Here is a 16,189-nt window from a genome sequence, read left to right as displayed (position 1 = left end):
CACTAATATAAAAGGAAAAACCCCCCAGAAGAATTTTTTTGGGGGGGGGGGGGGGGGCTCTCTCTCTCGACCCCCTGCGAAAGGGAGAAAATGGAGGACACAAGGCTCCTTGGATGTCGTCTGAGGACTCAGGTCCTATAACCCGTACTAATGGAGGGCTTGGCTAGATAAGCCAAGCCCGCCCATATAAGAGCTTCCATGCAAGCCATGATTAAACCGCCCATCTGTGCCCAAGGTCATGCCTTTCAAGCCCACTCTCTACAAATCACATTGTTAGGGCCCTTTGCATACGAGCCCAACGTCGTTCATGAGTCGTTACAAATCGTGCCCTTACAATACAAATAATCTATTGGAAATAAGAATTAATTATCATATGAACACTTTTAAATCTTTTAAAAAAGTCACAGTTCTAGTAAATACCTAGTGTATTGGTCATCAGGGGCAACCTAAAATTGGAGGCCAAACTTGATCCTATGTTTTGCAGCATGCATTCTCATCCGTGTTGCAATTGATTTAGTAAGCTACATGTCCTAAGGCGATATATTTGAATGTGACATTTATATTATCACTTAAATAATATTTAACTAGTATTTAATATCATAATCTATACTATTTATAAGAGGATTCCCTTCTTTGGACTAAACTTTTATGTGATTTAAGAATACCCTTAAACTTTATGTTTAACAGGGAAAAAACTTGAAAACAATCTGTTTTTTTTTTTTTTTTTTTTAACAAAAATCCACTCCTTTTATTTTTATTTTGTAATATGCTTTTTTTTTTGTGGAAGAATTTTAAAGCTATAACAAATTTTTCTAAAAAAAAAAACTTACAAATGATGTAGTAATGAATGTGATTAGTCATTATTAACACTTCAAAAAGATAATAAATAAGTATTTGAATAAACGATGTTAGGGGTTTCTAAAAAAAAAAAAAAAAACGATATTAGGGATATTATAAATTTTAAAATATGAGGCTTACAAAGATATATTATCAATCATAAAAAAATAATTCAAAAATGCGTTTAATAAGTTGTTGGCATGCATAAATCATATTAATTGTCACATCAATTTATAAAGGCTTTGAAGTAAAATTATAGTATTTTTAGTATTTTCGTATATGAATCATTTTTTGTGATTAATGACACATATATTTGTATTTAAAGTTGCATTATCTCTAGCATTACTCAGTTTTTTAAGGCTTCTTAAAAGTAGAAAAAAAAAATATAAAGCTAATTTTTTTCCCTATATCTTTTTTATATATATATATATCAATTTTTGCCCCAAAATTTGGAGGCCTTCTCTAGTTGGGGTCTTAGGCCTAAGTGGCCTTGGCCTAGGGTGGCCCTGTTGGTCATGTCATAAATAATAAGGGAGGAAAAAATTTGTCAAATTGTTTCTAGTTTTTTCGCATGTCCTAGTGTCCAAGAATCAATAATGATACAAAAGTTTTGGTAGAATTGAAAGTTCAGTAATTGATTTGATAGTATACACTGATACCAGTTGGGTTGGCTAATAAAGAACTGAAAAGAAGCAGACACCAGCAAATCCACCTGAGAGTGCACACCTTAGTGGAAATACATCCCCCTTTGTTTGTCTCACGTTGCTGCACATTGGTGGCACTCTTAGACCTATGAGACTTGCCGGCCACGTCATCCTAGGACCCAACAAACACTCAATTATATATGTAAGAGAAAATCTTTCACTCTGACAGAGAGTCTATCAGAGTCTTGCATGCCCATCTTTTCTGGCAGAAAACCCCACAAAAGCTCCGTAATGCAATTTGTTGAATCCTCAAAGGGTGGTAGGACAACCTTGTTCTCACATTACTACTCATTCATGTACCCAGGTACTGATTTTCTTCTGAAACCTGTTTTCGTACGGGGGCTTTCTGCTTCATTTCATCTGGTTTTGTTACTTGTCATGCTTATCTCATGGCTGTGCAAGAAATTCAAGGTGGTTAATAGTGAAGGTCCAAGCCGAAGGTTTAAGGAAACAAGGTGTTTGTACCTTAAACAGACTGTAATTTGTTGTCTGGGTGTTTCTCTGTTTAGTCTTGTGTTATGTTTATTGAATTACTGTTGGTATAGAAATGGTTGGTCTATTGAAGAGTTAGTGACACTTTTGGATTTAGCTCTTAAAACACTTGCTTGGGGTGCAGTTAGTGTTTATTTGCGTACCCAATTGTTTAATTCAGGTGAACCAAAGTACCCATGTTTGTTGATTGTTTGGTGGGGTTTGTATCTCTTTACTTCTTCTTGTGGCCTTGTTATAGATGTTCTTTATAGGAAACATGTCAATTTACCTGTTCACTATTTTGTTTCCGATGTTGTCTCTGTTGTCATGGGTTTGTTCTTCTGTTATGTTGGGCTTATTGGGAAAAATGAGGGTCTAGGTGCCCTAAAAGAACCTCTTTTGTTGTTGATTCTAATGCAAGTAATGAAGCAGAGTCAAACAAGTCTAAGGGCAGTGAAACTGTAACCCCTTATTCGAGTGCTGGTTTTTTCAGTATTCTTACTTTCTCATGGATGGCTCCTTTAATTTCTCTTGGCAATAAGAAGACATTAGACCTTGAGGATGTTCCTCAACTTGCTCCTGGTGATAGTGTAGTTGGGGCCTTTGCAAATTTTAGAAATAAGCTTGAGGCTGAGTGTGGAACAATTAATGGAGTCACCACAACGAAGATAGCAAAGGCATTAATCTCCTCTGCATGGAAAGAGATTCTTTTGACAGCCTTTTTGGAGATTATGAACACAGTGGCTTCTTATGTTGGACCATATCTGATCTACACTTTTGTTCAATACCTCAATGGGCGGCGGGATTTCAGCCAAAATGAAGTCTATGTTCTGGTTTCAATGTTTTCTGCTGCAAAACTTGTGGAATGTCTCGCACAGGAGCACAACTCCTTTAGGGTGCAGCAGATTGAAATTAGGATCCAGTCAGTATTGGTCACAATGATCTCTAATAAAGAGATGACCCTTTCATGCCAGTCAAAGAAGGTCCACACCAGTGGAGAGATCATCAATCTAATGGTTATTGATGCTCAGAGGATAGGTAATTTCAGTTGGTTTATGCATGAAACTTGGATTGTTCTTGTTCAAGTTGCCATTGCATCATCAATTTTGTATAAAAATCTTGGGCTTGCTTCAATTGCGGCTTATGTTGCAGGCATACTTACTTTGTTGGTTAATTTTCCTTTGGGAAGTTTACAAAAGAAATTTCAGGGCAAGATAATGGAATCCAAAGATTGAAGGATGAAGGCAACGTCTGAGATTTTAAGCAACATGCAGATTCTCAAGCTTCAAGGATGGGATATGAAGTTTCTATCTAAAATCATGGAGCTCAGGAAGACTGAGGCAGGGTGGTTGAATAAGTTTCTTTACACTTCTGCTATATCCTCATTTGTCTTCTCGGGTGCCTCCACATTTGTATTGGTGGTCACTTTTGGAGCTTGTATGTTGATGGGGATCCCACTGGAGTCAGGGAGGATCTTATCTGCACTTGCAACATTTGGGGTTCTTCAGGTGTCTATCAGTAACTTTCCAGAGACAATCTCAATGATAGTTCAAATGAAAGTGTCCCTTGATCGAATTGCATCTTTCCTTTGTCTTGATGACTTGCAGTCTGATGTTATAGAGAGGCTTCCAAGGGGTAGTTCTGATACAACAATAGAGATTATTGACGGGAATTTGTCTTGGGATTTATCTTCCTCTAATCCAACATTAAAAGATATTAATTTTGGAAGTGAAACAAGGCATGAGGGTTGCTATTTGTGGGACTATTGGCTCAGGCAAGTCAAGTTTGCTTTCCTGTATTCTGGGAGAAGTACCCAAGATATCTGGGACTGTTAAGTTGTGTGGGACAAAGGCCTATGTTGCTCAGTCTCCTTGGATACAAAGTGGCAAGGTTGAAGAGAACATATTGTTTGGCAAAGAGATGGAAAGGGAAAAGTAATAGAGGGTCCTTGAAGCATGTTCCTAGAAGAAGGATCTGGAAATTTAATCATTTGGGGATCAGACTGTCATTGGCGAGAGAGGAATCAATTTGAGTGGCGGGCAGAAGCAAAGAGTCCAAATTGCACGTGCTCTATATCAAGATGCTGATATCTATTTCTTTGATGATCCATTTAGTGCCGTGGATGTTCATACAGGATCCCACCTCTTTAAGGTAATTACTAATTCATTTGCCAATTTTAATTCTTTTAAATTTGGGGTAAATTGAGTTTCTTTTTTTAATTTGTCAACCACTTAAAGGTCTTGCAATACCATTGCACTTTGTTCATATTTTTTTGGTAGTTGTTGCATTAACTCCTTTTGGTGTATATTTACTGATAACCAAATGGTAGGAATGTTTGCTGGGACTTTTGAGTTCAAAAACAGTGGTTTATGTTACTCATCAAGTGGAGTTCTTACTGCTGCTGATCTTATCTTGATGAGCCATTCACATTTAGCTTCTTTTTGTCTTTTTCTTTTTGAACTCAAGCTTATGGATAGAGTTTCAACTGCTAACTACCTTGAACTCAACTTGTTGTAAGGTCATAAAAGAAGGAAGGATTACTCAAGCAGGAAAGTACAATGACATTCTTAATTCAGGAACTGATTTTATGGAACTTGTGGGAGCGCATAAGAAAGATCTGTCGGCACTTGATTCTACAGAGGCTGGGTTAGTTTCTAGAATTATTAGTACGAGCAAGGAAATTGGTAATGTGGTGGTTGTGCAGAAGCAAGGGAATGAAGATACTCAAAATGCAAAAGTAGATGACAAAGTTTTGTCAAAAGGACAGATTATCCAAGAAGAAGAGAGAGAGAAAGGTAAAGTTAGATTTTCAGTCTATTGGAAATATATCACTATGGTGTATGGAGAAACTCTTGTGCCATTTATATTGCTAGCACAAGTACTCTTTCAGCTACTTCAAATTGGAAGCAATTATTGGATAGTCTGGGCAACTCCTGTCTCACAGGGCATGAAGCCTGATGTTGGTAGCTCCACTCTAATGATTGTTTATGTTTCTTTGGCCATTGGAAGTTCTTTCTGCATCCTTGTGAGAACCATGCTTGTTGCAGCAGCTGGATTCATGGCTGCCAATCAATTATTCAATAAAATGCACTTACGCATTTTTGGTTCTCCCATGTCTTTTTTTGATGCCACTCCAAGTGGACGAATCCTCAACCGAGTAAGTGTAAATAATGTGTATGGTGCTCCTTTTTTTTTCCATAGTTTGTAATTTTATCTCTCTCTTTTCAGTTTGAGCAGTTCCTCTCTCTCTCTCTCTCTCTCTCTCACACACACACACATTTATTCTTTCAGATAAACACAATGGGGTACAGAAATTTTCTAAATTAATTTTGTGTTATTGCAGGTTTCTACAGACCAAAGTGCAGTGGATTTGAGTGTTCCATTTCAAGTTGGGGCATTTGCCTTTTCAACAATCCAGCTATTTGGGATTATTGCAGTTATGTCTCAAGTTGCATGGCAGGTTTTCATCATTTTTATCCCAGTGAGTGCAGTCTGTATCTGGTATCAGGTATACCATCTGACTTTGTCATAATGTTGTCTTACATTTATGCTGAAAATGGCTTAATCACTTGACATTTAGGATGACATAAATGATCTCACTATATGTTCTTTACACCGCATTCTTTATATTTTAGGCTTGTACAAGCTACAAGCTCTCCAAGATTAAATGTCAAACCTTTTTATAGAGTTTTTCTGTCTTATTGGAAATAAAAATTCACTGAATTTCTAGATATATGAATACTTGTTGAACAATGTTTTTGTTAGAATATTATGGTTATATGATTAAATCAACCATTTCCCAATGGCTGAAACTTATGGGACAGTTAGTAATATATCAGTTTTTTCTAGAGATAGATGTTTGCCAACTTGCAAGATGAATGTAGTGTACTTTTCAGTGCCCTTTATGCGCTATAATTTCTAGAAATTTTTGTTAGAACTATGGAAGAGCCACTAAGATATGCATCCATCATACCTAAATTCCATGGTAATCTTACATTGTAATCCTATCAGTTTTATGTGGAGAGAGGTGTTCTCACAAATGTATAATTATGCAGAAATATTACATAACTTCAGCACGAGAACTAGCAAGATTAGTTGGAGTATGCAAAGCTCCAGTGATACTACATTTTGCTGAAACAATTTCAGGCTCAACAACTATTAGAAGCTTTGATGAAGAAACAAGATTTAGGGACATAAATATGAAACTGATGGATGCTTATTCTCGGCCAAGGTTCAATATTGCAAGTGCAAGGGAATGGTTGTGCTTGCGCTTGGATATGTTATCTTTTATTGCTTTTCTCTTCCTCTTAGTTTTCTTGATCTCTATTCCAGAAGGAGTCATTGTTCCGGGTAAATAATACCCATTTGGTGTCTTACTAACAGTTCTACTTGCGCTGCTTGATTTTAATTGCTAAAGGAACTCAAATATATATATATTTCCTTTTGTCCTGAAGGCATTGCAGGCTTAGCTGTGGCATATGGACTTAACCTAAACATGTTACAAGCCTGGGTAATTTTGATTCTTTGCCAAATGGAGAACAAAATTATATCAGTAGAGAGAATTCTTCAATACACTTGTATCCCAAGTGAGCCACCTCTTGTGATAAAAGAGAATCAGCCAAATCATTCTTGGCCATCAAATGGAGAAGTTGATATTCGGGATCTGCAGGTGAGTTCTTGTTCACTACCTCAAAACTGAGATATTATATGTAGGGTCATTAATGGTAAAGATTTTAATTCAATATACATTAAGAAATGCTAATGGGAGTGATATAGGTACGGTATGCCCCACACATGCCACTGGTATTGCAAGGTATCACTAGGGATTGAAGGAAAAAAAAAAAAAAAAGTAAAAGCTGCACAAGGTACAGATATGGGACCCACAAATAATTAAAAAATATTGAGACATGACAAGTGAGTAATGGTGCCAAACAGGGTGGAGTGTTTTAAGTGATGAGTGATGGGTGATGAAAATTGAATGATGAGTGACCATTTTTTTAAACCAAACAAGGCCTAAGTGGTTGCTGTGTGTTTTAGGTATACTCTACCAAAAAATAATGTACCCTTATTTCTTTGAACAAATGTACACATGGTTCATTTCAGTTAATGACAGATAATGGTTTTTATTTATTAGAGAAAATAAGTTATAACTTTTATGCTTGAAATGAATCCTGTAAGTTTATTCTTACATACAATTTTCTCTTGAGAATGTCTTATGTTTAAGGCTATCCTGTCAAATGATAGGTTATGTAAGAGTTGAGCAATTTAAAGCATGATTTTAAAACAATGATGCCAAATAGTAATTTAGACATAGTGATACTTCAATATAATAGAACAAATGGCTTATAACTTACAAGTAGAACACCATTGCAACCAGGCAAAAATTTGTTCAGCCCATCAGAGTTAAGACCTTCCGGAGTTACCTGTAAGTGGAGGGAAGTTTGAGTTAACTGGATTGTCAGTTGAAATCAATTAGAAACTTAAGAAACAGAAATCAACAAATAATTTTTACATACTTTGCAGGCAGTCTGATGTATGAGCATAATTGATGTATGATCTGTTATATATTGGTGAAAGTAATTGTGGGTTGTGATATGTGAGTGATCTTACATTGGATGTAAAAAATTGAAAGAAAAAAAAAACCATGTTTTCAGCGGCTTGCTTGAGTGAGCTTGAGGGTCGCTAAGGCAAAGCTATAGTACACTGAGAGTGTTGATTGGGAAACAGAGAATGCAAATCGATACTGTAGTGAGCTCACTCAGCGAGTTTTGGCTCTTGAGCAGAGGACAGGCAAGCATATGTGGGCTTAAGCCTAAGCTCACTCGATGGTTACTTGAGGTTCGCTTGAGCGAAGCGAGATAGTTGCAAAAACAATTTTCTACAAAATTTTGCAATTGAAACGATAGTGAAACAGTTAAGACAGCCAAAGCAACATTTTAAGAGGCTTTACAGTGTTTGCATGACTTTTTAAGTGTGCCTTTTGAAAGGCAACTCTTCATTGTTTATTAATAGGGGTTCATATTTATGAAATTATAGAATAATGATAATTTTTTTTCTAATCTATATTTATATAGGGTCATGCTAATGAGTGCCCTTAGGACACTGGTTAAGAATCCAGTTAAAGAAAGTTTTTATGGAGAAAGAAAAAAAAGCAATTAATATTTTGACAACTTTTTTCATTTCCCATAAAAGTAATGTCAAAACCTCTTTTAATTGGATTCTTAGCATTTCCCATCTATGTCTATATAATAACTAATAGCCAAAAAGTTTGACTTTTTGTTGACCATGCTTCATTACGCCACGTGATTAGACAAATTACTGCCACATTTACATTTAAAAACACCAAAAAATTGTGCCTTTTCATTTAGTGAAATAAGAGTAATGTTTCAGTACTATTTTTTGCTACCGTTGTGTCCAATTGCACTGTTCCAAAGGGTAGTTATAAATTTTACACCTTCCCTAATAAGTTTCAGTTTATATCTCTGAAAAAAAAAAAACAAAAATAAAAAGCTTCTGATTCTTCACCCTGGGCACCCCTCTCTCTGTACGTTACTGATTAGCAAGATATTGCACCATCCTGCTAACAGGGGTAGTTACGAAATTTGCACGCTTATATATTTCTTTCCAAAAAAAAAAAAAAAAACCACTTCATACAAGCATTTGCACGCTAAAGTACACTCTTTGAGGAGAATTTCTCCATACAAGCATTTTTGAAAAGCCCCCAAACTAAAAATCCTACGAACCCACGGCCACACGCATAAAACTTTGCTCTTCAATTGCGACCTTTCTCTCTCACTCCAGTCTCTATCCCCAACGACCCATAAAATCCAACTGCCCATTTGCAAGAATCATAAGATTAATCAATAGTCACAACTTCAACCATTGATCTTCTCTGTTTGCCAATGTGGTGGGTTTGTTATTGTTCTTCGAGGTACGCTCGCTTTTCTCTAAACTTATGTTCTTTCTCTGTTCTTTGAATTTATGTTGTTTATTGCGTTTAATTTTTTCCTTCTTTTTTATTATTTTATTATTTTTTTTACCTTTTGAATTTTTCTCCCTAACCCTTCTTAGGTAAATTTCCTATAAATCTCTACCTATTTTAAGTTTTTAACGATCTCCTTTTTCAGAAGTTAGAGGCATGTATTATCTCCCCTTCAAATATTTGAGTTGAAGAAATGCCAGATTTAAATTAGATTTTGCTTTTGCATGTCAATTCCCAATTATTAAGACTATGAATTCTGGAGCAAAGCAAATGAGGATGGCTTCAATTAACGATATACGTCTTAACACAACTGCAGGTATTGTTTTATCAAATTTTATTGTTTCTCTTTCTCCTAATCTCCCATTAAGTTATGCATTAAAATATGAACTTTGATAGTTTTAGTGACATGTAATGCAGCATCAAAATTGATTAAGAAATTTAATTGATTTTAAAAAATTATGTGTCCTGTTTTATTCGGATCCAATTTCTTTGTCATATTTGTTCCCTTTAAGAACAAAGAAGGGTTTGGGGAAATGTTTATAGATTTTATTGATCAGAACCTATATGCTCCTCGTATTGATACTAATTAATTCATCTAAGAAGACGTACTTTGTACCTTACAGATGTCAATTGAATTAATATGTATGGTTTTATTCCTATGCCAGTTTAGGAATGGCTTTTCCAATTAGGGCATTCTTGTGCTTCATTTCAAAACAATTGAGGTAATATATTAACTTTAATCCTTTTTGTTAAATCAATTGTTGTGTTGTAATGCTTGAACAAATTTTTTGACACATGGAAATTATGGTTATTTATGTTTTCTACGTTGCTGTTTCAGCTTTGCTTGAAGCTTCAAGAAAAGTTAATTTTAAAGATTTCTTAAGACAAGGCTTGCATCTGGAAGGTATAATTTTATCTTTTCCTCCTTGTGGGATCTAAACATATTTATTTTTATAGGTTCTGTTTACATGGTTATGGCATAGGTTCTTATGCTTTAAGGTAGAAAACAAATATTTTTAGTAATCAACAAAGTGGCATAAGATAAGGAGGTGCATATTTTTTATTTATATGAAAAAAAAAAATAGAGAAATTGTTGTAGCAAGAGTCTTAATGACAACTTAAGTTTGTTTATTAAAAAGAGTTTTTTTTTTTCTTTCAAGAAACAGATTGAACTTTGGTAAGATACAGTTTTATTTAATTAAATTCATAGAAACCGTTGTTTGCCTTGCCTTGATATTTTTGTATGATGTTCTGTCAGTTTTGTTTACGAAGTTCGTCTACAAAACTTTCTACAAGTGAATTAATAGAAAGATTGAAAAATTAATTTGAAACTTAAGCAAACATATGACCTAAAATTTATTTTTTGTTCAACTTATCTATCATTCCCATATTTGATAAAATAGAGAATTAGGAGCCTCATTAAAAATCTGAAAGGATTATCAAATAGTCATAATACAACTGTAGGATAGTTTATGTACCTTAGATTTGGTTCTCTACAATCCATTTGTTTCTTTAATTGGGTTTTGATCTTTCTCTAAATGTATGTCTTAAATAATTATATATACGATCAAAGTGTATTCTCAAGTGGTATTGTGAGTAGTAACTTTTGCTTCCAATATGTTTTCTGTGTTTTCTTTATTTCAAAAATTTCTTTCTTTTTTGATTTTCAGGAAACAAAGGTCTCTTCTCACAAAAGCATGCAAGAGGAAGTCCTCCCTGCACAGTAGTTCAAGGTTGTTAACTAAAGATACAAAATAAGTTATACAAAGTTAAAGGTTGTTTTTAACTTTGTATGTGGGTAGAACAAAGCAATCAAATATTTCATTTTGGTGTACTATTTTAAGAGATTTGAGCTTTTTATAGGGATTTGAACTTCTATAATTACTCATGTATTTTTTAACATTCTTAAAAATAAATAAATAATATTATTTTAGAACTAAGTTTTAGTAGTTTTCCTTTTCCCGTGCATCGCACGGGTTAGCGACTAGTATTACTAAAAGCTGAAACATGACATTTATTGCTGCTGAATTCCTGTTGCGCCACTTCATTACCACATCATTTGAAACATAATTATTATTTATTCTTTTTTTTTCCAAATATATATATATATATATATAAATAGATTATTGACTTTACATATTCATCTTTATCAGTTTTAACATCTATATATATTTCTTTTTTATTTTCAATTTTCCTATATTTTTTTTACATTCACTTATTTTTTAAATATTTACACTTTCTTCAACTTTTCTTCTTCCCTTACCTTTTCATACTACCCTCTACTTTAATATTACTATTTATCTTTCTCTTCATCTTCCTTTATTTGTCTCTTCTTATCCCTTCCCATTTACTATAAATTTGTTACTCTTTTCCATTCTTTGCATAGTTTTCTCTCACAAAAAGGTTCTCTCTCTCTCTCTCTCTCTCTCTCTCTCTCTCTCTCTCAACGTTTTGGTGGATTTTTATTTTTTATTGCATCTCCGCTTTAGGTTGATAAATTTTTGTGTTTTAAAGAAATCTAATTTAGGTTGATACAATTTAGTTTTGTGTTTTAAGTTATTATTATTATTATTATTATTTTGCTCTTTGATTGTTAAATTTTATTGATTACATTATAAAAAATTAAAGATAGTAGATAAAAATAAAATAGTATTCCATTACATAGCATAATTTGGATAATTTAGTGTTTATTGTTATATCTTTTAATTTTTCTTATTTTTTTTCTTCTCTTCTATTTTACTCAATATTGAAATTCAACCACATCCTCCTTATCATTAAATTATTTATATTTTCTCTCTCTTTTTGTTTAAAAAAAATAAAAAATGTAATATTTTACTTAAATTGAAATAAAAGAAAATTGTGCTCATCAAATTGTAATTATTTTTTTTAACATTTACACTTTCTCCAACCTTTCTTCTTCTCTTTACCTTTTCATCTCCCCAAACATCCTACCTTGATATCACTCTTCCTCTTTATTTATTTATTTATTTTTATCTTCCTTTATTTTGTTTTTTTTTTTTTTAAATTTTATTATCATCATCCTCTTAGTATAAATTTTTCATTCACTCTTCCATTGTTTACATAATTTTCTCTCACAAAAAAGTGGTTATTTCCCACTCTTTCTCCCTCAATTTTTTGGTGGATTTTTATTTTTATTTTTCTTGCATCTCTATTTTAGCTTGATAAAGTTTTGCATTCTTTAGAACTCTATTTTGGTTGATGGGATTTAGTTTTGTGTTTTAAGTTTTTTTTTTTTTTTTTTTTTAATTTTTAAATTTTTTATGACTTTGATTGTCAAATATTTTCATATAGCATTATAAATAATTAAAAATAGTATATAAGAATGTACTATTATTATATTACATAGAATTATTTGGATAAGTTAGTGTTTATTGTTATGTATTTTTTTTTCTCATATCATTTTATTTAACATTTAAATTCAGCCACATCCCCCATATATATCATTAAATTATTTAAATTTCCACTCCTTTTTTATTTTAAAAAATTTAAAATATAATATTTTGCCTAAATTAAAAATAAAATTGTCCACATTAAGTGGAGTAATGCTATGGAAACACTCATTCTCACACCCAATGCATCAAAGGAAGAATGAAATACAAAAAAAAAAAAAATCAAGTTAAAAACACTAAATTAAAAAAATTAAAAAAAAAACTAATAATGCATATTTAATGTCATAGAATCATCATCAAATTTTGGAAAACGATAGGTTGCCAATGGAGAGAGAGAGAGAGAGAGAGAGAGATGGTATAGAAAAAAACAAATACAAAGTAATAAAGTGTAGATAAAGAAAAAAAAACCAAACGTCAATTAGTAATCGTTAATTGGAAAACAAAGAGGTTGTAAGGAGAAGTAAAAAATAAAATAGAGATTACCGTGTGGAGAACATTAAAAACTTTACAGTGTAGTAACATAAACCGTTAAATTCACTTAAAAAATTAAATCAACAATCAACAATTAAATACAATCATAGTACTAAATTTAAATTTAAAACTAATCAAACTCTAACTATGGAAACCATATTAATCATAACTATGTAATTTCTCTGATAGTAGTAGAAATTACATATGAAATAAAGTTAGAAAATTTAAAAATCCATTTTTTGACATTTCATTTAACCTTATTTATATAATATATATATATATAATTTTTATACACTATTACTTTCGAAAATCTAATGAACAATGTTACCTCTCATTTATTGTCTTTGTTATGCAAATCATCAGTTATTAAAGATATGATAATGGTAAGAAGCATTACAAATGAGATCACTAAAAAAAAAAATAAATAATTAACCACTATCATTATGGAGTAGTAGTTTATAATTTTACACATCCAAATAAGTGGAATATATAGAATTTTCTTAAAGGTATGTGTAAAGATACACTATATGTGTGTGTGTGTGTATAAAGGTAAAAAAAAAAAAAAAAAAGTATATTTAAGGTTTTTATTAACTTAAAAACTAATGAAAAACTAATGATTAATAACTAAAATTATAGTATTAATAAAATATTTAATGAGACCATCTTAAAAAAATTATCACGTGCAATGCGCGAGTATGCGACTAGTGCTTACTTAAAGCACAAACATATTTTGTGAGTGTGATACATTATAAGAGAGAAATTCACTAGATACTCCAAGATTGCTACTTGTAGAATTTGGGTTTGATTGTATCTTGAAGGTGATTTGCCTTGAACCTTATAGCAAACTCAATCGAGTGTGGGTAAATATCATCTTAAAGATAGCAAATTTGTTCATGCCTCAAAACCTACTTCATTCTCTGCTTCTCCATTGGTTTTCCCCAAAATCACCAACAAGTTTGAGATGATATTTACGAAGAGGTGGAAAAAGGATTTAGAGAGGCTTCTAAAGTGATGATCAAGACTTGCGAATCTCGATAGATTCAAAGAAACGAACATTCAATAATGGAATAAGATTCAAAGGAACAAATTTCGTTTGTTGGCAAGACAAGGTGATGCTCCTTTCGAATTGTAGATGCATAGAAAGCAAGGTATATGATTGTAGATAAAAGTTACAAATTTTATAATTCAAAAGCAACTTGATTTTGAAATTGATAGATGATGTTTATATGTTAGAATTATTGCATGAATGTTTAATTTATGTTCAAAGTAAGGAATACATGATATAGAAACATTCTAAAGGTCGTACATAGTGTACAACCTCCTACTTTTTGTGGGGTTTAAGAGAGGTCATGGTATGCAGCCTACTACGTGTTAATTTATTGAAAAAATAGCCATTAAATTCACTGAGTGTAGAAAGAATCAAAAGAATAGGGATAGAGGAATAAAAAAAGGGAAAGGAATAGTAGCAATGCAAGTGTGGCAAATGCTATTGATGAATTAAGCCATGTTAAATTTTGCGTGTATGATCATCATAATGTGTATAGTTTGATATGTAATTTAATTCTACTGTAACATTGCATGTGTGCAATGATAAAATATAATTCTAAGCAAAGTTGGTTTCTTGTATTTGTACTATGATAGTGCAAGTAGTAAAGTCTGATTCATCATACGCACTAGGAAGAGTTCATATGTTATACATTTTGTAGTTTAGTTCATTAGTGGAACTTGAATCGTTCAATTATAAGGTGGCAAGCATCAAAACTGGAGTTTATTTCATGCTGAAGTGTTGAACGCGTAGGCCATTGACCCCTGTAGCAGTCTTCTATAAAGTCCAATCGTCCCAAAGTGGGCCAAGTGGTTAATAAGAAAAAGCTCCACCTTTGGACGAAATCTTCAAGGCAGTTTGGTGGGGACGCGGTAGGAGAAATTATAAGGATAAAATGTTACGCCACCTTCAAGCTATGCAAAGTTGGTGAAAAAAATTATTTCTTTAGAATGAGCAAGGATAGAAAGGAAAAAGAGAGCATTTTTTGAGAATGGAAGCATGGCACTGGAAAAGCTGATTGCCTAGTGTAATAGCAAGTCCATTCCCATTTGTAGCTTCTCTGATGAAGAGCTCAAGCAGGCAACCAACAACTATGATGCTCGTCTTGTTATAGTCCATAATGAGTTGTACTGGAAATGGTACAAGGGTTCTCTTGACAGCCGACTTGTTTCCATTAGGAAATTTGAAGGTGGTGTACACATTACAGAAGGCCGGGAATTGTCCAACTATGTCATCAATGATCAAGTGATTTCTGCAAAGATGAGCACTCACAACATTGTACTAACGCTTATAGGGTGCTGCCTTGAGACTCGACCTCCCATTTTAGTAAATGAATTTGCTGTGAATGGTAACCTTGCCAATCAAATTCAGGGCTCTCGTGGCAGTCAACAACATCAGCCCTTAGCATGGGCAAGCAGGTTAAAGATTGCAAGGGAGATTGCTCATGTAATTTCATTTCTCTGTACTGCATTCTCTAGACCCATCATCCACAGGGATAGATATGCGGAATATCTTCTTAGATCAACATGATGTTGCCAAGTTATCCAACTTCTAATTTTCTATATCAGTCCCTAAAGGTGAAACTCACGTTCAAGTTGATATCTTGTCTTGGTGTGTAGGGTACATGTTCCCCGAGTATTTTGCTACAGGTAAGGTAACAGAGAAAGCTAATGTTTATAGCTTTGTCGCACTACTTTTAGAACTTGTAATAGGACAGAATTCAAATGATTTTACCCAATTGAATATTGGAGAATGTGTGGACTCCTCCAAACCAAAAAAAGAGTGTATTGGATTAGTAGTATGTATGCAAAATGGTGCTCAAGTTCGTTGCATTGTGGATCCTACAATCTTGGCAAGGGAAGGGAGAGCTAGTACTATAGAGCAACAATTGCAAGTAGTGGTAGACCTTGCCTTCACATGTAGAGACTCGGAGATAAGAGCAACTATGGTAGATGTTACCAAAGAACTCGTGGATTGAGAGGCTTGTCTTATAATCATCATTTTTCAGTTAGTCGCACACCTTACTTGGCTCTGTATAGCTTTATCTGTATATCTTTATCTATATAGATTTATCTTATTACTTTTGATGTTATATTTGGAGAAAGCAATAAGGAAAAAAGGTTGTTGGTAAGGGTCCAGATCAGTACAATTCGTAGCCAAACCCGAACACAATGAAGCTTGATATTGAGATATTCAAGTTGAATCCATGCCATGATATTGATCTATATTTCAACCATTCACACCCGTTTACATTTTCAAAGGCTTAATG

General features: G+C 33.1%; 1 protein-coding gene and 2 pseudogenes across 4 annotated transcripts in view; all 3 read left to right on the top strand.

The window, feature by feature from the left end:
- The window catches only part of LOC126694379 (F-box/LRR-repeat protein At3g48880-like), a 58,186-nt gene that overhangs the window by 15,475 nt on the left and 26,522 nt on the right, over positions 1-16,189 (top strand). The window lies entirely within an intron of this gene.
- Positions 1,773-6,842, top strand: LOC126693999 (ABC transporter C family member 3-like; annotated as a pseudogene).
- Positions 9,244-15,898, top strand: LOC126693998 (serine/threonine-protein kinase ZRK1-like; annotated as a pseudogene).

This window comes from Quercus robur, chromosome 8 (assembly GCF_932294415.1).
Source record: "Quercus robur chromosome 8, dhQueRobu3.1, whole genome shotgun sequence".
NCBI lineage: Eukaryota > Viridiplantae > Streptophyta > Magnoliopsida > Fagales > Fagaceae > Quercus > Quercus robur.
This window is presented reverse-complemented; position numbering and strand designations above follow the sequence as displayed.